Source organism: Macrobrachium nipponense, chromosome 30 (assembly GCF_015104395.2).
Source record: "Macrobrachium nipponense isolate FS-2020 chromosome 30, ASM1510439v2, whole genome shotgun sequence".
Classification (NCBI taxonomy): Eukaryota; Metazoa; Arthropoda; class Malacostraca; order Decapoda; family Palaemonidae; genus Macrobrachium; species Macrobrachium nipponense.
This window is the reverse complement of record NC_087218.1, coordinates 10,890,001-10,912,932: the sequence shown is the minus strand read 5'-3', so window position 1 is coordinate 10,912,932 and position 22,932 is coordinate 10,890,001. Positions and strand designations below refer to the sequence as shown.

Below are 22,932 nucleotides of genomic sequence, written 5' to 3'. Positions count from 1 at the left end.
ACTCCATTATTTATTTTTCCTTTGTGGCTTATACCCTTAAGTATACAGTGGTACCTCGAGATACAAAAGGCTCAACTTACGAAAAACTCGAGATATGAAAGCTAATATGAAAAATTTTACGGCTCTACATATGAAAATTGCACAAGATACGAAAGGTTGTTGCTGTAAAGTCTGAGATTCGCCCAGACCACCGATAACAATTTTGAAACTCGCGCGCCGCCAACTGAGTAGACTCGCCACCATCCTCCTGCTCTCCCATTGGTTCCTGATGCTAGTCACCGCCATGAGATACTTCTCTCCTATTGGTCAGCATCCCTCCCATCATGCATCTACTACGTAGCGGCGTGCCTCGGCCACTCAGTACCAGCATCGTTATCGTATGCACGCGGTATTCATTCGTTCTAACGATTTCGTTTATTAACGTAAATTCGTTAGTGATTTCGTTGTAGTATACTTTATCGTGTTGTGTGAGAACTTTACTCAATACTTATACGTACTACATAACATAATTACGTACAGTATATACGTAGTCATGGGTCCCAAGAAACTTGAAATACACGGATAGAAGAGGATGCTCTCTTTGGAAATGAAGATGGAGATTATCAAGAAGTATGAAGCTGGTATGCAATTGTGTGTGATCGCCAAGGAATCCGTCAACAATAGGCACCATCTTTAAGCAGACGGATGCCATCAAAGCAGCTACACCTTCCAAGGGCGTCAATATTTTGTCCAGCAACAGGACCCACGTGCACGACGAGATGGAAAGGCTTCTTCTTGTCTGGATAAAAGACAAAGAAATTGTTGGCGATACGATAACGGAGACGGCAATCTCCCACAAGGCCAGCGCTATTTTCGGCGATTTGATTGCCCAGGCCGAAGACGACGGAGAAGGGACATCAACGCCAACCCCAGAGTTCAAGGCTTCGCATGGCTGGTTCGAGAAATTCCTTAAACGGACTGGCATCCATTCGGTGGTGCGGCATGGGGAGGCTGCCAGCTCGTTCGACGAGATGATGACCAAGGAAGGCTACAGTTCTCAGCAAGTCTTCAACTGTATGAGACTGGCCTTTTTTGGAAAAAAATGCCTCGTCGGACGTACATCACAGAGGAAGAAAAGAAGCTACCCGGGCATAAGCCTATGAAAGACAGGCTTACGCTCGCACTTTGTTCGAACGCCGTGGGGATTGCAAGGTGAAGCCCCTACTGGTCTATCATTCTGAGACTCCTCGAGCCTTCAAGACCCACAAAGTGCTTAAGGAGAAGCTTTCAGTGATGTGGAGGGCTAATGCGAAAGCCTGGGTAACGAGGCTTTTGTTCACGGAGTGGGTAAATCTGTGTTTCGGCCCGACAGTGAAGAAATTCTTGGAAGAGAGGCGCCTCCTTCTGAAATGCCTGCTGGTGTTGGACAATGCCCCTGCTCACCCTCCTGGCCTCGAGGAAGATATCCTAGTGGAGTGTTCCTTCATCAAGGTTCTTTATCTTCTGCCTAACACCACCCCTCTCCTCCAGCCTATGGACCAGCAAGTGATATCGAACTTTAAGAAGCTGTATACGAAACCTCTTTTCAAGAGATGTTTCGACATCACTGATACCACAAACCTCACCTTGCGTCAGTTTTGGAAGGAGCATTTCGATGTTGTGATATGCATCCGACTCATCGACCAAGCTTGGCAGGAGGTTTCGAGGCGAACCTTGAATTCCTCGTGGAGGAAACTCTGGCCTGATGCCGTACCTGCCCGAGACTTCGAGGGATTCGACGTGGGCGAAGCTGGTGCTGCAGATTCAGAAACCGTTGACGATCCTGAAACTGTTTTGCAACCAGATCTTGACGAGATCAGTGCACTCGGCAAGTCCATGGGGCTGGTCGTCGACGAGGACAACATCAACGACCTTCTCGAGGAGCACCAAGAGAAGCTTATGACGGATGACCTGAAGGAGTTGGAGGCCATGCAACATAACGTCGTTCAAGAGGAGTTCTCTAGCAGCGGCGAGGAGGAGGAGGAGGACGACCCTATGACAACGGCAGAAATTAAGGATGTTCTAGCTGCTTTTCATAAAGTGCAATCATTTGTAGAAAAAAAGACACCCCGAAAAGGCTTACACAGGTCGTATGCTTGCGCAGTTCGATGACGTTTACCCGAGTCGTTTCAGGAACATTGTGAAAAGTAGGCAGAAGCAATCTTCCTTGGATAGTTATTTTTTAAAGAGATCTGTAGTACTAGCAGGAGTAAGCAAAAAGGAAGAACCAAGTGATACTAAAAAACAGAAAGTTGAAAGTGGTGATGAAGGTGGAATTTTGTAAAAAAAAAAAAAAAAAAAAAAAAAAAAAATGTATGTAGAGTATAGAAAAGTAAAAAAAAATGTAAAAATAAAAAATAGACAAAAAAAAAATTTTTATTTTGGTTTTTTGTAAAGTTAAGTGTTACAGTTTTGTTAATGTGTTTTGTAAAGTTTAGTTTATGTATCTTTTCCTTAAATTTTTTAATGTGTTACGTAAAGTTAAGTGTATGTACGTATCTGCCGTTTGTCCTCCTCCTCCGTTGCCACTTTCGGAGATAGCCTCACTCGAAAGGTAAGCTTCCACATTTTACTACGTACATACGTACAGTATTTCTTGTATACCATGTATGTACACTAATACACTTTATTTACAGGTAATTAGCAGTACATTTTAAGTTAGGTATTGAATGGTCCAAATTGTTGTAGTATTTCATTGTTTATAGGTCAATTTAGCTTTATTATGAAATTTCCTGGGGTGTTTTTGGAGGGCTTGGAACAGATTAGCCATTTTACATGTAAAATGCGGTCCAAGATACGAAAAGCTCATGATACAAAGGCCGCCTCGGAACGGATTAATTTCGTATCTCGAGGTACCACTGTATGTTATATATTATATGAATAACTGAATCACAAAAGTTTGGAACATGATAAATCCCTAAATAAAGGTAAAAGCCACGAAGGAAAAGTAAACAACGGAGTTTCTGCAAGATCTAGCTACTCAACGCTCAGCTGAGTAAAGGACGTTGAGTCGAAAGATCTTGCAGAAACTCCGTTGTTTATTTTTCCTTAGTGGCTTATACCTTCAAGTATATATTATATATATGTATGTATGCATATATGTATGTTATTTAAAGCCAGAATCTTTACTGATTCTCGTATTCCTGGTATACTATTTAAAGTCACAATCTTCACTAATTCTTGTATTCCTAGTACACTTTAAAATAATTTAAACCACGCTGCCTCTGCAGTTAAGTGGCTAGCTTATCACAACACCTTTTTCTTGTTAAATGTCAGTTACACACACACACACACATACATACATATATATATATATATATATATATATATATATATATATATATATATAGATATATATAGATATAATAGATATAGATATAGATATAGATTATATATATATATATATATATATATATATATATATATATCTATATATATATATATTATTGATATCTATATATTATATATAGATCTATATATTATATATATTAAATTATATAACTGAAACAATTTAACAAGCAAAAAGCGGTTGTTTGTTTGTTGATAGGGTAACCACTTAACAGCAGAGGTAACCAGGAATACGAGAATTAGTGAAGATTGTGATGTATTATAGGAAAAGATGCCGGGAATTCAAAGTAGTTAACATTTTCGTGAAAGAGTTTTAGTTGGAAGTTATTGATTTAATGTGGAAACAATATCCAAGTTAGTTTTAACAGGGAAAAAATATCTTATGCAGATTATGACAGAATAGTTGCATTACTCAGTAAGGATGCGTAGCACTTCTTGAAGGATGGAGGATCACAGGAATTATGGAGTAACGAAAGCAGGAAGGGAGTTCCGAAGTACATCCAGTTGGTATCTCACCTTTAGATCTCGACCTGAGCCTATAGGGGACAGTGTGTTTCGTGTGCGGTGTCTTCGGCATTTTGGCGAAAGAAAGTGAAAGTGTCTGACAGAAAGCGTTTAGCAGAGACTCGCTGAAAGGGAAAGACGAAGTTGCTTTTGTGGAGGGAAACAAACAGCTGTCGACAAAATTTGAAGACGAAATCTGTCGACAAAGGGAACCGCCGCTGGCGACGAAATATAAAATCCACTCGATAGAGTGAGGCTGCTGACGACGACGACAAGGAGATTCAATCACTTTTAGTAACGAGACACCGACGAACGACGACGAGAGAGGGTTATGACACTGAAAGGGTTCGGTCCTTCCGTCCGACGTAATACGTTCAGCCAACAACACGAACGTATTCGTTGTTTACCTTTTCGTTTGTGCGTGTGTGTGTGATGAGAGAGAGAGAGAGAGTTTAAAATACTGCCCCGTACGCTTGTTAGTAATGCAAGCGCAAGAAATCCCCCCCATTGTTTTCCTGTTCTCTCTAATTCCGTAGAAACCGGGTTAACCCGTAGGGAGATCGAATACGTTCAAGCTGCCAGGTCGAACGTTCGTCGGAAATACCGACTCGACGTGGACATTCCCTTGAAAACCTCAGTCGAAACCAAAGAGGCTTGGCTGCCTGACTCGACACCAGGATTAGTAGAGAACTGCTTGGAAAGTCCGCTCTCCCACCCTAGCGTTTCACTGTCGACCTAACTCGGGAACACTACGCCTGTTGAATACTGATTCGTTTGATTTTGTCCTGTCACCCTTCTGTTCGTATGCTGTACGTTGGTGCTTACTGGTTGACTGTATGTAGTATATCTCTAAAGAAAGTTTGAATCGTAAACGGAGACGTCATACTAGGAGAAGTGATTATCACTGAACTTTGTTTAATGCAATGAAAATTGTGGCAGAAAACCAAGAAATAGAAATACGAAAAAGAGGGGTGAGAAAGGGGAGTGTGTGTGTGTGTGTGTGTGTATACTGTATACACCACATATAATGTTGCCAACATTCAGCATTTCTCTAAAACGTCCACAACTTGATCCTTTCCATACGCCTGCACGGGAGGCTGTTCAACAAGGCGACGTTCTTCTCTCTTCTAGCTATATAGCTCCTTCACTGAGTTCTGCAGTTTCCCAATTAAATCAGCGTTTCATTATCACAACTCATTTTATCATCCTACAGCATTTAACATTCTTAATTGCGCCACTTATAAGTCTAGTATATATATATATATAGATATATATATATATTATATATTTATTATACATTATATTTATTTATATATATAATTATATATTATATATATATATATATATATAACTGGTAAAAATATTCTGTAACAACAGAATTCCATCTAATAAAAGGAGCCCATAAAAACACCAAAATATAGAGAGAAAAGTACTATATTTCAGAGACTGCTGTCTCCCTCTTCAGGTAGATGAATGAGAAAAGTTTACAGAAAAGGTGGTATTTATACCAAGAGGTCCATCCACAGGCAAGCCAATTTAGGTCACCCCCGCTGATAATCTTCCTTTAATCTTCTTAAGTGTTGGTTGAATGAAAACCTTGTCGATCATATCTGAAATCTCTTTTTATTAAGGCCGATTCCATCATTTGACTCTTGTACCGGCAGTTGCTGCTATAAATTACACGTGACAAATTCCAGTTTATTCTATGGTTATGTTCATTTATATGGTTGAAAATAGCAGAGTTCTGTTGTCCATACCTAACTGACCGTTTGTGTTGTATTAATCTCTGGGGAAGTGATTTACCTGTAAATCCGATGTAAGATTGGTCATAGTACTGTCATGGGATTTCGTAAACCCCAGTGTCCTTGGGAGATGTCTTTTGTTGGACGTTAATCAGGGATTTGGCTAAGGTGTTTGGGTAAGTAAATGCAAAAGGGTGAGATTTTCCGAGGGTGTGGGTTACTCTCTTAATCGTGTTCAGGTGAGGAATTTTTATTTTACTGTTTGGTGTATCTCTGGTCTTGTCTTTAGGGGGTCGGTAGAAAATTACGTTTGCTTTGTGAATTGCTTTTCTCAATTATATGGTCAGGATATTTTAAAGACGAAAGTTTCTTGCGAATTAGTTCAAATTCTTTTTCCAGGAATTCTGGGGAACAAATTTGTAAGGCTCTCTAGCTACACCTATCTTGATAGTAATGTCGTGATAGCTAAAGTAGTGAATGTATGAAAGTGAGAACGTTGGTTTTCTGTATATGGTAAATTTGTATTCTGTCGTGTCTCTGATTATTAAAACATCAAGAAAAGGAATTTTGTTGTCTGTTTCCCATTCAACTTTAAATTTGATGCTGGACACTAATGCGTTAATTTTGAGAGGAATTCATTAAAATTGCCCCGCCTATTATCCCAAAATGTTAGGATATCGTCCACATATCTCATCTACAGCATGTTTTTGGGTTTTATTGCATTTATTACTGTAGTTTCAAAGTATTCAATGTACAGATTGGCTAAAACACGACTTGAAGGACTACCCATACTACACCGGAATTTTTGCTTGTAGAATGATTCCCCGAATGAAAATACGTTATTAGATGCACATAATTCAACTAACTTTATTATTTTGTCAAGAGCCAATGGGAAATGATCTGAATAGGGGGATAATTTTTCCCTTAAAAACTGAAGAACGTCCTGTCAAGGCTTAAAAGTTTTATGTTGTGAAGTGGTATATGTTCCTCTCTGAATTTGTGACAAAAATCTTTCGAATGTTTAATGTGACTGGGAGAAAAAGGGCCTAAAAAAGGGGAAAGGAGGCCAGCTAACCATTCAGAAATTTTGTAATTGAAAGCTCCGGCACATGAAACGATGGGTCTGAATGGAAGATTGTCTTTGTGAGTTTTGGGAAGGCCATAAAAGTAGGGTAATTTAGGATTAATTACTTAAAATTTCTCTAATAGTTCAATACTCTTTTTGTATTGGCCAATTAATCCTACTTTCCAAAAAAATTCTGTGGGATACACCCAACAATAAAATAAAAATTCCTCACCTGGACACGATTAAGAGAGTAACCCACACCCTCGGAAAATCTAACCCTTTTGCATTTACTTACCCAAACACCTTGGCCAAATCCCTGATTAACGTCCAACAAAAGACATCTCCCAAGGACACTGGGGTTTACGAAATCCCATGCCAGGACTGTGACCAATCTTACATTGGATTTACAGGTAAGTCACTTCCCCAGAGATTAATACAACACAAACGGTCAGTTAGGTATGGACAACAGAACTCTGCTATTTTCAACCATATAAATGAACATAACCATAGAATAAACTGGAATTTGTCAAGTGTAATTTATAGCAGCAACTGCCAGTACAAGAGTCAAATGATGGAATCGGCCTTAATAAAAGAGAGGCAGGTAATGAACATCTCAAAAGGAGCATGGATTTCAGATACGATCAACAAGGTTTTCATTCAACCAACGCTTAAGAAGATTAAAGGAAGATTATCAGCGGGGGTGACCTAAATTGGCTTGCCTGTGGATGGACCTCTTGGTATAAATACCACCTTTTCTGTAAACTTTTCTCATTCATCTACCTGAAGAGGGAGACTTTTCTCTCTATATTTTGGTGTTTTTAATGGTCTCCTTTTTTATTAATATAAATTTAAATTTAGATAATAATCTATATATATATATTATATATATATATATATATAAATATATATGTATATGTGTATATATATATATATATATTATATATATATAAATATATTACATATATATATAATATATATATATATCATATATATATATATAGATAGATTAATATATATATCTATATTATACACACACATACATACATACATACATATATACCGCATCATAAGATGCTGTGCCATAATCCAGTATCATTCATATGGGACAGAAATGATTCACATTTTTCATTCCCTGTAGGTTATCGTCACACTTACATTTACATTTCATCAGTCATTAAGATTTATTCCATTCCACTACGGCGCTGAACACCTCGGTGGCCGCGAGTTCGTTTCTCGAGCATACCACTGAGGTGTTAGAGATGTGTATTTCTGGTGATAGAAGTTCACTCTCGACGTGGTTCGGAAGTCACGTAACGCCGTTGGTCCCGTTGCTGAATAACCACTGGTTCCATGTAACGTAAAAACACTGTACAAACAAACAAACTACGGCGCTGAATGACCACAGTAGGTCCCAGTGCTTGGGCGTGTCCCCTAAATGTCACAGTCTATCCATCCATAAGTGATTTGCAATGGATTTCAAAAACCATCAACACCAAAGCGTAGGTTACAAAGAGTTACAAAGGATTAGCATGTCTTAAAAGACTTGTTAGTCCATCCTAAGAGGATTTTGTCTCGCTTTCTTTTAAACTCTTCCGCACTGTTGCAGGTAGAAGCTTGATTTTTATGATCGACACGTTGCTGTGGTAGCCATGTACATAACAAAAGAGAGAGAGAGAGAGAGAGAGAGAGTTGTAGTTGTCAAGCAAGATTCCACCTCATACCGAGGTGCAGTTTTTTCCTAGAGCTGAAAAGTATTACTCCTACTGTCGTGTCAGTTTATAAGTTCATAAGTAAGCATGTTTACGTATTTCTGGTTTTAAGGGACCGGTTGGAGATACTAGGAAGAAAAGTGCGGAGAAGAAACTTATCACCCCCCCCCCCCAAGTGGGTTACAGCAAAGGAGACTATAAGCTCGGTAAAGCGACTGCCTCCCTCTCCCCCCACCGCCCGTCTGACCATGCCAGGCGGGCCATGCAGAATACCCGGTCTACCCACGACCACCTACTATACATAGCACCTTCTCGGTTGCCATGCCTATATAACCCCACGCGCAGTTAAATTGGGGGGTGAGCGGGGTTGATTGGGGTTAAACCCTTTTGAGGGGTAATTTCTGAGACGTCAAACGGATCTAGGATTCTGTGGCTTTAGTAGATTCACATCAACCGTGCATGAGATGTCTAGGCCAGCCCTTACGACGCTCCTGATTGACTGTTGATAAGCCTATCACAGGGCTGGAAACTCTCAGCCTCTTGAGAGAGTTCACATAGGCAGGATGTATGTCCCACCTCTCCTCAGGGATACTTTTGATAGACATATTCCTCAGGAGAGGCGGAACATGCATCCTGCCTATGTGAATTCTCTGTCGAGAGACTGAGAGTTTCCAGCCCTGTGATTGGCTTATCAACAGCCAATCAGGAGCGTCGTTAGGGACTGGCCTAGACATCAGATGCACGGGTGATATGAATCTGCTATAGCTCTCTAAAACGCTCATTGTCATTGGCTCAATATTTGATAGTATTAATTGTCCTTCACAGAATGTGGAATTTCCACATATTTTCATATAAGAAAATTTGCTTAAAAATAACAAATGTAGTTAGATATATTGCTTAGAAATTGTTATGGAATTAAGGAGTAAATACTTGAAGCATTCTTTTACAGCCTCTTTACTTTACTCAATATTTTTGTTTCCTATTCTAAAGAACGTTCGACAACGAACGAAATATGTGACTCAATCAAGAGGCCAATTTGTCAGATTTGATGTTTCTACAGCTATTTTTTTTTTTTTTTACCGTACCTTTTCCAGCTCATAGCCCTTTTGCACCATGATAGCATTTAAATATTTAATGAAATTCTTTAGAGTTACAAGGAGCTACAAGGATTATGATGTCTCAGACTTATTAGCCCACCCGAGGAGACATCGTGTGCTCACTTATCTTTACGAGCAGGTTTGATTGTTCATTCACATTGTGTCTAATGAGATGAGAGACCGAGAGATTTGAGAGAGAGCGAGAGAGAGAGAGAGAGAGAGAGAGAGAGAGAGTAGTACATGGATCTTTTGCTCACATTAGTGTCAATAATTGAAAACCTGAGAGGAAGAAAGAGACTTTACTATACAAGAATTTTTACCCACAAATAGGGGTCAATACTTGACGAGAGAGAGAGAGAGAGAGCGGGGGGGGGGGGGGGGGGGGGGGGGGGGGGGGGGGGGGCTTCATCCTACCGTTCTTTCTGAACGTACGTAGATACCTGCTTGGGCGATTGGAAAGGTCCTTACAAATATATATATATATATATATATATATATATATATATATATATATATATATATATATATTCTAATTCATTTGTAAGGATCTGTTGTTGGAAGTCGCTTTACTGGTCCAGGTTATGTTTAAAATTTGTTTCCCCTCTTGCGCTTTTCCTGTGTCTTGCGTTTCGTTCCGCGGAATCTTGCTTTGCCTTTCTGGAGTTTTCTCGATGAATATTGGGACACTAAATAGGTAGTCATAATAATAGTAATATTTTGTTCTAAAGGGTCCACAATAATACAAAGTGTTGAGAGTCCGTGTATAATTTTTAAGACTTTACAAAAAGCTTTCGAAGCCTTCCCTGGGTTCATCTTCAGTCCATATGAACAATTAGTTACAACATAAACAGAGGTAAATTTAAAAACATGAGTCGTTGTCAACGATCTTCAACAACTCTTGTTTTTAAATTTACCTCTGTTTATGTTGTAACTAATTGTTCATTTGGACTGAAGATGAACCCAGGGAAGGCTTCGAAAGCTTTTTGTAAAGTCTTAAAAATTATACACGGACTCTCAACACTTTGTATTATTGTGGACCCTTTAGAACATTATATATACTCTCGCGATAGAAAGTAGAAAGTTTTTCCCTAATAGTAATATTATTCATTGCTATTTCGAATAAGTGAACAAGTGTGTGAAAGAAGCATTAAAGGCAGCACCTCAGCGGCGTGGTTGGTATGGTATTAGCGTCCCACCTCGGTGGTCGCGGGTTCGATTCTCGCCCATTCCATTGAGGAGTGAGAGATGTGTATTTCTGGTGATAGAAATTCTACAGTCTCGACGTGGTTCGGAAGTCATGTAAAGCCGTTGATCCCGTTGCTGAATAACCACTGGTACCATGCAAGTAAAACCACTATACAAACAAACAAGGCAGAAAGCCCTTGTGGGGAAAGAGTTAAAAGAGAGAAACAGTTGAATAACAGTAGAAATGGACGAACAATGTAATGAATATATATAAATACGCGAAGAAATTCATGTTCTCTTTCTTCCATCTTACTTTCCAACCCCTCTCCCAACAATTGATTCATAGTGCAACGGATCAGAGGTTTTCCTCCTGTTACGCCTTTCAAACCCTTTACTATCGATCTCCGTTTCAGCGCTGAATGACCTCTTGGGTCCTCCCAGCGCTTTGGCCCTTGGCCTAAACTCTCTATACTCAGTTCAATTCAAGGTAGGGCAGGTGGGGCAAAACGGCACAAGTGGGTAATATGGCCCACAGCCGTTTTCTCGGTGCTGCCACCTCATGGGATGTGTATGTACTAAATCTTTGGTTCCTCAGTCAGCTGTAACATAAGTGCTAGTTGAAAGCCATGTTTTGTTTATGTGCAAAATTCCCCTGAAATTTGCATCACCTCCTGATCTATTGGTAAGGGCCGGATAAAATCGTGTTAGTAGAAACACCGTAACTTATAATTTAATGCAGCATTGCACAATTCTTTAATATGATCCTGTTAATAAGGCTGACAAGAGAAAACTACACTTCCAGCCCCTGTAGTCTGGTGAGGTTGTTGTCAACATATTTATTGCCATGGGGGCAAAACAGCACATTTGTGCCTGGGATCAAATGGCACACTGGTCCATTTTACCCTAAGGTGATCTGCTTTACCCTCTTGATACAACACAGGCAAATATTTTACATTTATATTAACTATTATATTCAAAATAGGTTTATAGCCTCTGCCATTTGCTCTATCCTATAATTTTCTTTAAACTTGTCTGTTTTCATACAGCGACTTCCAATATTTATTCTTTCTTCATGGAGTTAGGCTTTCACTTTGCTGGTTCTAATTAAAGCCAGCACAATAATTTCTTATTTTTTAAATATATTTATTCTGTTAAATTTCTAGCCACAAATATCAACAAAATGTATTAATTTGTAAGTAAATATAGTACTTGCTACTCAAACTTTATTGATGATATATTCAGGTGCTCTTATGATTTGATGAAGTTCAGATTCCTAATGATACCCTAGTAGATAGGCCTAGACTTCATAAGAAGCAAGTTCCTAAAGATCCAGACCCACCCACTGCTAGCGCTTCTGGTTATATTTCTCCATTGAAACAAGTCCCCCTCCTATAGCAGATTGAGTTAGTGCAAAGCGTAAAGTAAGAAAGACTGTCGGAGCATATTACATCAAGCCCATACAAGAAGATGCTTCAGGAAAAATGAAGTGAAGGATAAAAAAAGACAAAAATGAAAAATTAAGTAAAAAGAAAACACAAATGCCAGAGCAGTTAAACATACGAGTGGCAAACACATCAGAAAATAAAAAAAGGTTTCAGGTTGTGTCTCAAAGACGAAAAGAAAAGCCCTGCATCAACTGTCACCCAAAAAGAATCAAGTGAGTCCGAGGATGATGTTGAGACGTTCTGTTTACACTGCAGTGAAAAATACAGTCAAGAGAGGCGGTGAAGGCTGGATCCAGTGTAGTTTGTAAATACTGAGCTCATGACAGATGTGCAGGTGTAGATGAAGATGATTATGAATTCAGCTGTAAATTTTGTGTGTAGGTCTAGATTTAATAAGGCATTCATTTTTGCTGATAATAAGCTACCATTTCTTTGGACATATAAAAGGACAATATGCTTTATATTTCTTTTATATAAATAATACACACTTGCCATGTTAGGCAACGTTACTTATCACTGGTAAGTAGTATGATAAGAGATTATTTTCAGCGATATTTAGCCAAAGACCAAGTACTTTCTAAAGTTATGAGAACTTAACAATTTTAAGTTGTATGCTGAATATAATCACAGATTGAGATGTGTTAACAAGTGTTTACTCTTGAAGGTCCATTTTGCCCCATATGCCAGGGCCATTTTGCCCTAACCATTGTACATAATGCCCCACCAGGGTCTATTTTCTCTTGTCAATTTTCTTGGGTAAAGTATGAAAACTATATTTTCCAAAGAGATTTTATTTTGTTTATTGATGAATAAAGATGAGAAAAAAAATAACTGCCTTTAAATATATTGCAAAGGGTTTTTAGAAATTGGACTCAAACCTTAAGTGTGCCGTTTTGCCCCACCTTCGCCTATATACTATTTTCGTTGGGGAGTAAATTATCGAGGGGGAGAATCTTGATATGAGTTGATGTTTTCGTGGAACCTTATTGGCCACGTATATCGTAGGAAACAAATGGGAGAGTTTATCGTGTATGAATACATGCATGTGATGAGAGAGAGAGAGAGAGATTCCTGATACATCCAGTGATATGCATTCTCATTATTGGGGCACTTTGAAAGAGGCGGTTGCAGACATTACAACGTTGGTGAGTCTCTCAAAGAAAAAACGTTAGATCACCTGTAGCAGGTGTCGAGATCCGAGTTTAGTGCCGATAATGTAAACCAAATTTGGTTAGAACTGCTCAGTGCATGTAAAAGTGTAAGTGGCACAAACACATGCGTTATGAAACAGAATTGCACTTCATTATCTTATGAGAGGCGGTTTTTACAGCGTTACTGTAATTGCAGCATTTTATAGAAACCAGTTGTGTATATAATCATTTAATAAGCTCTGTTTTTCAACTTGGTGATTAGGGTTAAATTGTATTATAGATATTTTGTCCGTTTTACATGTAAACATTGTTCAGTCTATTTTGGATTGTTACTGTTGTAATTTGTTTGTTTGTTAATTGTTGTTGAGTAGTCTTGAACAGTTCGTTTATCCTGGTAGTTATCAGTGTTGGAATTACACTGTAACAGTTATAAGTTTCTGGAAATAGGATCAAGGTTTTTTGATGGCTGACAGAGTAGAAGTCTTCAAAGTGTAAAGAACATATCTTTGGAAATTCGTTTCGCTTGTATTGGATGTAGCTTAGAGTAACACAGATGTAAGTTTAGTTCTTCACTGAAATTTGTATATATTCTATTTCATGTTTGTGGTGTTTTGTAGTTATATCAAACTATTATCAATAATTTGTTTATTATGGAATTTCTATTCAACAGTTTTAGTATGTTTGTACTTTTTGTTGTTTTCAGTTTCTTGAACCTCGTCGCCTTGTTAGTACTGCTAGCATGGTGCTCGGGTTGTTCTATGGTCTTGGAGTACTGACCAACTATAAGCCTTTACAGTAATGGTCAACTTAAGTTGTAGTGCCTAGTGTTAAGTGATTTAAAGTTTTAAGTTGGTTTGAAGTGTTTTGTGATATCAACTTGAACTTTATATCAAATTTTTAATAAAGTGTGACGTGAGTAACAGTATCTGTGTCTTTTCTACATCTCATCCCTGTGGCTTTGAAGAAAACGGCAGCTACAGTTGTTATTATTATTATTATTATTATTATTATTATTATTATTATTATTATTATTATTATTATTATTATTTAGAAGTACAAAAGCGGAAAAATAACCTTGAGTAAATGCCTGACGGCGGTTTTAAGGTTGCATGACGAGTCGACAAAGGCCAGACAGAGCCACCGGAAACCGTACTTGTGAATAACTACGTCAATTAAGTTACAAAGAGGTAAAGTAATTCTGCGAAAGGGTAGCACGGTAATTTATTCTAATAAATCTTTGTGAAATCGAGCGCATTACGACAGTGGAAGTGGGTAGTACATCTGGAGTCAGCTGTATTTAATTTTGTTAACTGTGCTTTTATGAGCATGGGCCAGCAGTCTCATCCCATGAATCCTAAGACATACTATAGTAGATTCACGTCAACCGTGCATTTGATGTCTAGGCCAGTCCCTTACGACGCTCCTGATTGGCTGTTGATAAGCCAATCAGGACTGGAAGCTCCCAGTCTCTCACGAGAGTTCATATAGGCAGGATGTATGTTCCACCTCTTCCGAGGGATACTTTTGAAAGACTTATCCCTTAGGAGAGGTGGAACATAGATCGTACCCATGTGAACTCACGAGAGAGACTGAGAGTTTCCAGTCCTGTGATTGGCTTATCAACAGCCAATCAGGAGCGTCGTAAGGGACTGGCCTAGGCATCAAATGCGCGATGGATGTGAATCTACTATAGTTTGGAGTTAGTTAAATGTAAAGCAAATTCCATAGCGCTTTGTTGACAGACGTTCATATGCGTTTTATTTATTTATTATTATTTTTTTTTTTGTCGTGAAGGCTGCGAGAATGAGTCACTTATTATATTGTCTCATACCGGAAGTGTATGTTATTTCGTATAACAAAGTGTGTAATAGGTTGCAGGATGTTTAACTTATACTATATATAGAAGCGTTGCGCATGCGTAAGAGAGAACTGTAACAAAGACAGCCCCGTTGGTAAGGGGGGGGGGGGCATTAGCGCCGTCAGTGCACCTCGTGCGGTGCTCTGTAGGCATTACTCAATTTCGTTCCATTTACTCTACCTCCGTTCATATTCTACTTCTTCCATCTTCCTTCCCACCCCTCTCCTAACGATTGATTCATAGTGCAGCTGCTCTGAGGTTTTCCTCCTGTTACGCCTTTCAAACTTTTCACTGTCAATTTCCCTTTCAACGCGGAATGACCTCATAGGTCCCAGTGCTTGGCCTTTGGCCTAAATTCTATATTCCTTGGATTGAGGTTTCACGTCTGTTTGATGCTCGGTGACGTCATCCCATGAGAGACGACGATCATGACAAAATCCCTTGATGCTTCGTAACAGCATCAAGAGACAACGTCAAACTAATTTCATTTAAACCTCTGGTTTCATTTATATTGTTTGTAATGAAATTAACAGAAAATCCAGTTCCAAAGTCTCCGGGATCATTTGTACTTGATTTTCTATGAAACCGACAGAATATTCTGTTCCCAAATTTCCCAGTTTTATCAAGAACCTCTTCTTTCGAAAGTCGCTGAAAATTCTATACTCCAAAGTCTCTGTTCTTGGTTTATTTTCTACTTGTTATCCTATGGAGTAGAGACTTCCGTTCCCACGTTGCCATTTGTATCATCAATCTTTGTCTTGCGAATTGAAAGAAAATTATATTTTAAGTCTCGAGTTTCATGTACTCGTTTCAAAAGAGACGTTAGATTCTGTTCTCCATAGTCTCAGTTTGATTTGCGTTCTCATGCAATTTTCCAGAAGGCCCAGCAGCCAAAATCGGAGGACTTGCAGGAGGACCAAATAAGGAAGTTCTCCAGCACCTGCCAAGGAATCTAAATCGTATGATCATGACTTCGGTAGGAATTGTCATCTCAGGATCTCTCCCTGTGAAGGTATGGCATATTTGTCTATCATTTTGACTAGTTTTTGACCTTTATGTTTGCCATTGCATTTCGTTGTTTTACAGAACTGTCTATTTTTGACATAGTAGCTTCGAGCAGTTACGTTTCTTGCTACTTTATTTTATTAAGGGAGATCGAATATCATTAACGCTTTACTTCGAAAGAACTGTCGTTCCAGTCATATTAAACTAAATGCTTTCTAAGTTGTACATATAGTCACACACAAGAAACTTGTCCTTTGGTTTACATTATCCCAATGTAAAAGTGATTCCACAAACAGCCACATTTGCTGACAGACCGTCGAATCCACGCTAAACGACCTCGTAAGCGTGACCTCCTTAGTTTGTGCATTCAAATTTGACCTGCCCATATATATGCCAACGAGGGAAAGTCGGGTCTACAAGCATAATTAGGTCTTAGGTTGGGGAACTCTGCAATCTGCATCAAATGATTTCTTGACTCATGCGTGAGATCAGTTCATGAACTGTTTTTTATTTTTATTTTAGTCCCACATGGTTTATGTTTCCATCGCGTCTCTTACAATTTATGTATATGTGCATAGCGAGGGATGCACCTTACTCTACTTGATTACAAAGTCGGTATAATTTCGTACGGCATGGACGCATATGGGATTCATTAAACGGATTATCCACTTCGGTGCCATGTTAGCGCACTTTGACTCTGATCTTCTTGAAAGAAGACAGAAGCGCACGTGGCTATAGTTGATTCACATCAACCGTGCATTTGATGTCTAGGCCAGTCCCTTACGACGCTCCTGATTGGCTGTTGATAAGCCAATCACAGGGCTGGAAGCTCTCAGTCTCTCGAGAGTTCACATGGGTACGATCTATGTTCCACCTCTCGTGAGGGATACGTCTTTCAAAAGTATCCCTCAGGAGAGGTAGAAGATACATCCTACCTATGTGAACTCTCTCGAGAGACTGAGAGATTCCAGCCCTGTGAGTGGCTTATCAACAGCCAATCAGGAGACATCAAATGCACGGTTCATGTGAATTTACTATAGGAAATAAAGTTCTGTATGAGCTTTACACCTTACTGTTGTCTCGGTTTAATTTTTCCCAGTCACTTCCCACCTCTCGGACGAGCGGACATGCCAAGAATTAAAAGTGTGAAGTTTCGCTTACTCGGGAAGCACGCCTTCAATCTGCGTTGTTGTTGTTGTTGTTACTGTTGTTGTTATTTGAGGGAAGGGGATCAAGTAAAGATAAGTTCTCCCAATTTTGACCAAGTGAAGATGGGCACCCCCAAAATTCTGTGGATATCGTAAAGATAATGACAAGTGTTGTTTTAGAATTTTATTGTCGAACCAAATAAAATATAAATATCTTTAAAATGGATATATCATAATATAGTTAAAAATTATACTTAATGAATACATATTTCATGAGTACTCATAAAAATAAGAATGAAGAATTTATCAAAACAATATTGATTTGCTACTGTTTCACAAAACCTATACAATTTGTCATTGTGGTTTCTTTCTTTCCACAAAAATTCGTTTAAGTAAGAGTTCAACAATTCCCTTCTACATCCGAGCATGCGTTTTATTCGTATTTTGTGTTTATTCCAATAACTCTCGATCGATTGAGTATGAACTCTGGTAGCTCTATCAACGAAATTTAACGAGTGATTTACAGTATGATGAGCGAACCCTAGGTCCCTTTGAATGTTGCAATATGCTCCCCACTGATCACTGTGAATGGTTGTTCCTGGCAAAACTACTTTCTTAATTATCGGTAATAGCGTTTCGGCATTACGCGAATAGACTATCTCCATATAACCCAAAGCTGGTGACGAAGTTGGGTCAACTATCCCAAATACCCAAATTGGATTCTGAGGAGCGCGTCCCCTCTGGTGTTTTGGTTTGTGGCTGAAGCAAGACTCGTCAATTTGCACTGTTATTCCTGGCCCACCAAGTCTAAAGCGGCCTACACACGCTCAAATTTTTGGTCAAATTTTTTTATGTCAAATTATTTGACGGTTTGACGTTCGCCCTACACGCTCAAACTTCTCATCAAATTTTCATTTTGCTCCCGAGTGTCATCATGGATGCATAGACAGCGTTGGCTCCTGCTCCAGATCTGCTTGAGTCTTTTATTATTATTTTTTTTTTAATTCTTTTCGGAAGCTTGTCCGCAGTGAGTTTATTTTCTTCTGCAGCTCCTCCTTCGTCCCTTCCGGATAATAATCACGGAATTTCTGTAGAAGAGTCCCATATGCCATATCTTTTTTATTTCGGTCACTATAACAGTCACTTTTAATGTTCCAAAGTTGTGGTAAACTTCTGTAAACATCAATAAGCTCAAGAAGAAATTTCTTTTTATGTTTTGTTGGAGCCATGATGACGATGAGCCGCGCACGTCCTCCTCAGATTATGTCTAATCACTAACTAATTTGCGCAAATTATTGCTAGGTACCACACACGCACAAATTATTTGACGTTGGCTCAAAAAATATCTACTGAAATCAGATCAGTAAAAAATTTGACATCAAACCTTTTAGGCCATCAAATTACGCCACACACGATCAAATTCATGTCACATAATTTGACATAAAAAAATTGGACCAAAAATTTGAGCGTGTGTGGGCCGCTTAATAGGGCTTCACGAAAAAAACTGAACATATCAATGACTGTCTTTTTTTAAACATTCAAAAACTGTGTGGTTTGGAATACACTCAAATCCTGACACCGGTAGAAAATGCCTTCCATCCACTTTTGCAATGAAAGCTTTGATCGGTAAAAAAAACGAATCTTTACGAATTGATTCGTAGTACTTGTATTTGGCGCAGTTTTGGACTAGGCACTTCTAGACGTATTTATCTTGAATTGAAGACCGTTTCGTCCACTTCATTAAACTTTTACTTAGAGGACATTTTAGTTCTTTCCTCAGAAGATTCTTCTGCTTCATCCAGTTTATTGCAGGAAGCGGGTCTTCAACCACCAATGGCTTAATGATTTGTTCATATAGAGAACGGTCCATGTTTGGAGGCTCTATATTTTGTACTAAAGTAAAATGTTGAATTAAAACAAACGAAAGTTCAACGATCGACTATTTTCTCAAATAGGAAACCAACTTGTTAAAGATTAGTATCTAATTATGTGTTTAGAAACAAAAACAAGCAATGATTTAACAATGAAAACTGAAAACAAATCGTTAAAACATCGGGTATTTCTAAATAGAGCAAGGAAAGATAAGCACTCCCTAATTTGACCAAGTAAAGATAAGCACCACCAATATGGACCAAGTAAAGATAAGCACCACCAATATGGACCAAGTAAAGATAAGCACCACCAATATGGACCAAGTAAAGATAAGCACTCCCCAATTTGACCAAGTAAAGATAAGCACCCCGGGAGTGCTTATCTTTACTTGATCCAGGAAAGGTTTATGGAAGAGCCTAAAAAGGTCTGGAAAAGGTGGGGTAGGAAAGGTCTATGGAGGAGCTTAAAAAGGTCTGGAAAAGTTATTAAGCGTTGAGTTAAAGGTACAGAAATTATATGATAGGATATTTATGATTTATTTATTAGAATGAGAATGTAAGAAATAAATGAGAATGTTAGAAATAAGTAATGTGCATGTTAAACAGTACAGAACATTAATTCCAATAAAATATAGACTTTATTTTAATTATCGTTGGTGAAGCAACGGGCTATTTGACCGTACATTTTAGCACGCGGCCCGAGTAAGCTGGAGGTCGGCTCACGGATAGTTACTGAAGCAACCCCTTGATCTGTTGTACCCAGTAAGACCTTTATACTAGGGCATGCTGCGTGCACAACGGCGAAGATAGAGTATAAAGTTTTACAGTAAAGATTCCATAGCTTAAATTGTTGAAACTGGTGTAGGATTTTTTTTGAGTTGCTTTGAAATTGGTGTCGGATTTTTTTGAGTTGCTTATTGAGTTGTTTTGAAATTGGTGTTGGATTTTCGAGTTGCTTTGAAATTGGTGTCGGATATTTTTAGAGTGGTTTTGAAATGGTGTCGGATTTTTTGGTTTGTTTTGAAATTGGTGTCGGATTTTTTAGTTGTTTTGAAATTGGCTTTGAAATTTGTGTCGGATTTTTGAGTAGTATTGAAATTGGTGTCGGATTTTTTTTTAGTTGTATTGAAATTGGTGTCGGATTTTTTTTAGTTATTTTGAAATTGGTGTCGGATTTTGAGTTGTAGTAGGTTCATGACTCATCCGACCTTGGGTTAGCATATGAGTTGTGTCATTTATGCCTCACTCTGTCTGTAGTGACACTCGCCGTGTCGTATTGCAGTGTCGCTCTCGACTGTCCATGTTGTATATATGTATTTGTCACTGCCGATGTGACTCATGAGTACGTTTTTATAGTTTTTTTTTTATGACGTATGCGCGCAAGGATCTGCTTAAACAGTGAGAGTTCAGATGTCATTATTATTATTATTATTATTATTATTATTATTATTATTATTATTATTATTATTATTATTATTATTATTATTATTATTATTACCCAAACAAAAACTTCTTTCAGTTTTCTTCTGAAGATTGAAAAAGAAACCCACGAAATTACTGTGTATAACGTGTTTACTTATAAGTACTTACATTTGATTTTACTCAACACTCGAGTACTTTCAGGAGATGCGTAGGTTTGTCAGCCTGGGTCAGTAATTTTGTGGGTTTCTTTTTCAATGATTATTATCTTTTTTTTGCAGTTCTTTTCCTGTATTTCTATAACAGATAAATAAAAGATTACGTCTGTCATAAATTGAAAAGAAGGCCCACCTGTATCCAAGAAGACAGACAACAAAGGGCAAAAAGTGCAAAGGCGTGGCAGAGCACCGGCAGTTTAGCCAGTCTGTTCAATAAATCATGATTCCAGAAGCGTTAGAGCGCCTCAGTGGCGTGATCGGTATGGTCTTGGCCTGCTACCTCGGTGGCCGCGAGTTCGATTCTCGGCATTCCACTGAGGGGTTAGAGATGTGTATTTCTGGTGATAGAAGTTCACTCTCGACGTGGTTCGCAAGTCACGTACAGTCGTTGGTCCCGTTGCAACGTAAAAACGCCATACAAACAAACAAACAAACAAACCCTAAAGATCAAAATCATCATATCTTTACATTTTAGCGCATTATCACTTATGTTAGAGAATTCGGGGTTCGATAGTTTCACCTCTGTGATCTGTAGCTAACACCGCGATGAGAATATATTCTCACCTTCTTCAGCAACCTCCGTGCTCAACCTACATTATATCCCAGGTCACATCTGCGGCAGGTGAATTTGTATATTACACCGGGAGGACATTAGTGGGCTTAGCTTTTCGTTTACTTGAATAGAGGGCTGATCTTTAAATGGTTTCTTGGTCAAGTATACCATAGTTTAAACCAGACCACTGAACTGATGAACAGCTCTCCTAGGGCTGGCCCGAAGGATTGGATATTTTGTCATGGCTATGAACCAGGTGGTTACTTTATAACGGGACCTGCAGCTTACTGCGGGATCCGAACCACATCGAGATACGAATTTCTATCACCGGAAATAAATTATTCTGATTTCGCACCGGCAGAGCGGGGAATCGAACCCGGACCCTGAGATCGGTAGTCGAGCAAGTTACCGACCCGTCCAACTAGGAACTATGAGGTGTAAATGAATTGCCGGAATATGGCCTCGGATGATTTTATATAATTCTTCATAAGACTTTTTTTATGTATTAGTGGAAGACTGGCAAAAAAAGTCGTAAACATAATACAAAATATGACGATTTTGATATTTTGGGTAGAGCCTCCAATGACCAACTTCTAATGGTTCTGGAGTCATTATTTATTAAGCAGATGTTTGGCAGTTGAACTGCCAGTTCTTTGCCACGCCTCTTTACCTGTTGTGCGTGTTCCTGGAATCCCAAGGTGCCCTTCGTTGGCACAAGACCTTTCTGCTTGAAATATGGGTGTGCCTTGTATTCTGCACTTCATTCTTATGTATGTAAGTTTTAATCATTTTACGACAATCGTAATTTTTAATTTATTTTTTGCCCGGGTCATTTAATGTTTGCAAATTTGTTTTTCTTTTCAAAAGCCTTATGTGTTCGTCGTTGGACGAGTGGTTTTTGTGCTCGGCTACCATTCCGGTGGTCAAAGTTCGATTCTCGGCTCGGCCAATGCGGAATCAGCGGAATTTATCTCTGGTGATAGCTATTCTTTTCTCGATATAATATGGTTCTTCTCCCACAATAAGCTGCAGGTCCCGTTGCTAGGTGACCAATTGGTTCCTAGCCACGTAACAAAATTTCTAATCCTTCGGGCCAGCCCTAGGAGAGCTGTTAATCAGCTCAGTGGTATATATATATATATATTATATATATATATATATATATATATATATATATAATATACAGTAGATGTACAGTAATTAATGTGAGTGAAATCTGTTCTTAAATATGCACTTAATTCATGATCACTATCTTATCCACCACTAATTTGTAAGCTAAATTTAGTAGTGGATATGATAGCGGTAGTTAAGTGTATATTAAAAAAAATTTAGTTATATTAATAATTGTTCATCTACTGTATATATGATGTACAAAAATTTTATTGATAAAACATTTCATTAATGTATGATATGTTAACTACCAAGGACTGCTCACTGCATTTACTTTATAAGTAATATGTAAGAATGTGAGTAAGTATGTGTTTGGCGGGTGTGCATAATATAAATGGGGGAAGAAGATAAGTGCGTGTAGATCTCAAGATATAAAAGCGAACAGGAACAGATTCGAGGGCAGGGAGAGGTGAACGGCCTACACT

The 22,932-nt window shown here is 38.5% G+C and overlaps 1 protein-coding gene and 1 long non-coding RNA gene across 3 annotated transcripts in view; one reads left to right on the top strand and one right to left on the bottom strand.

Moving 5' to 3' along the window:
• Positions 1–22,932, bottom strand: part of LOC135202274 (protein split ends-like) — an 84,418-nt gene that overhangs the window by 11,419 nt on the left and 50,067 nt on the right. The gene's annotated exons all lie outside the window — the stretch shown is intronic.
• The window catches only part of LOC135202276 (uncharacterized), a 98,771-nt gene that overhangs the window by 44,409 nt on the left and 31,430 nt on the right, over positions 1–22,932 (top strand). Inside the window, exon 4 of one of the 2 annotated variants that reach the window (XR_010311703.1) lies at positions 16,002–16,135. This is a non-coding gene — a long non-coding RNA (uncharacterized LOC135202276). Of the gene's footprint in view, positions 1–12,064; positions 12,164–16,001; positions 16,136–22,932 lie in introns of those variants that run through there. The other variant, XR_010311704.1, reaches the window with a different exon arrangement.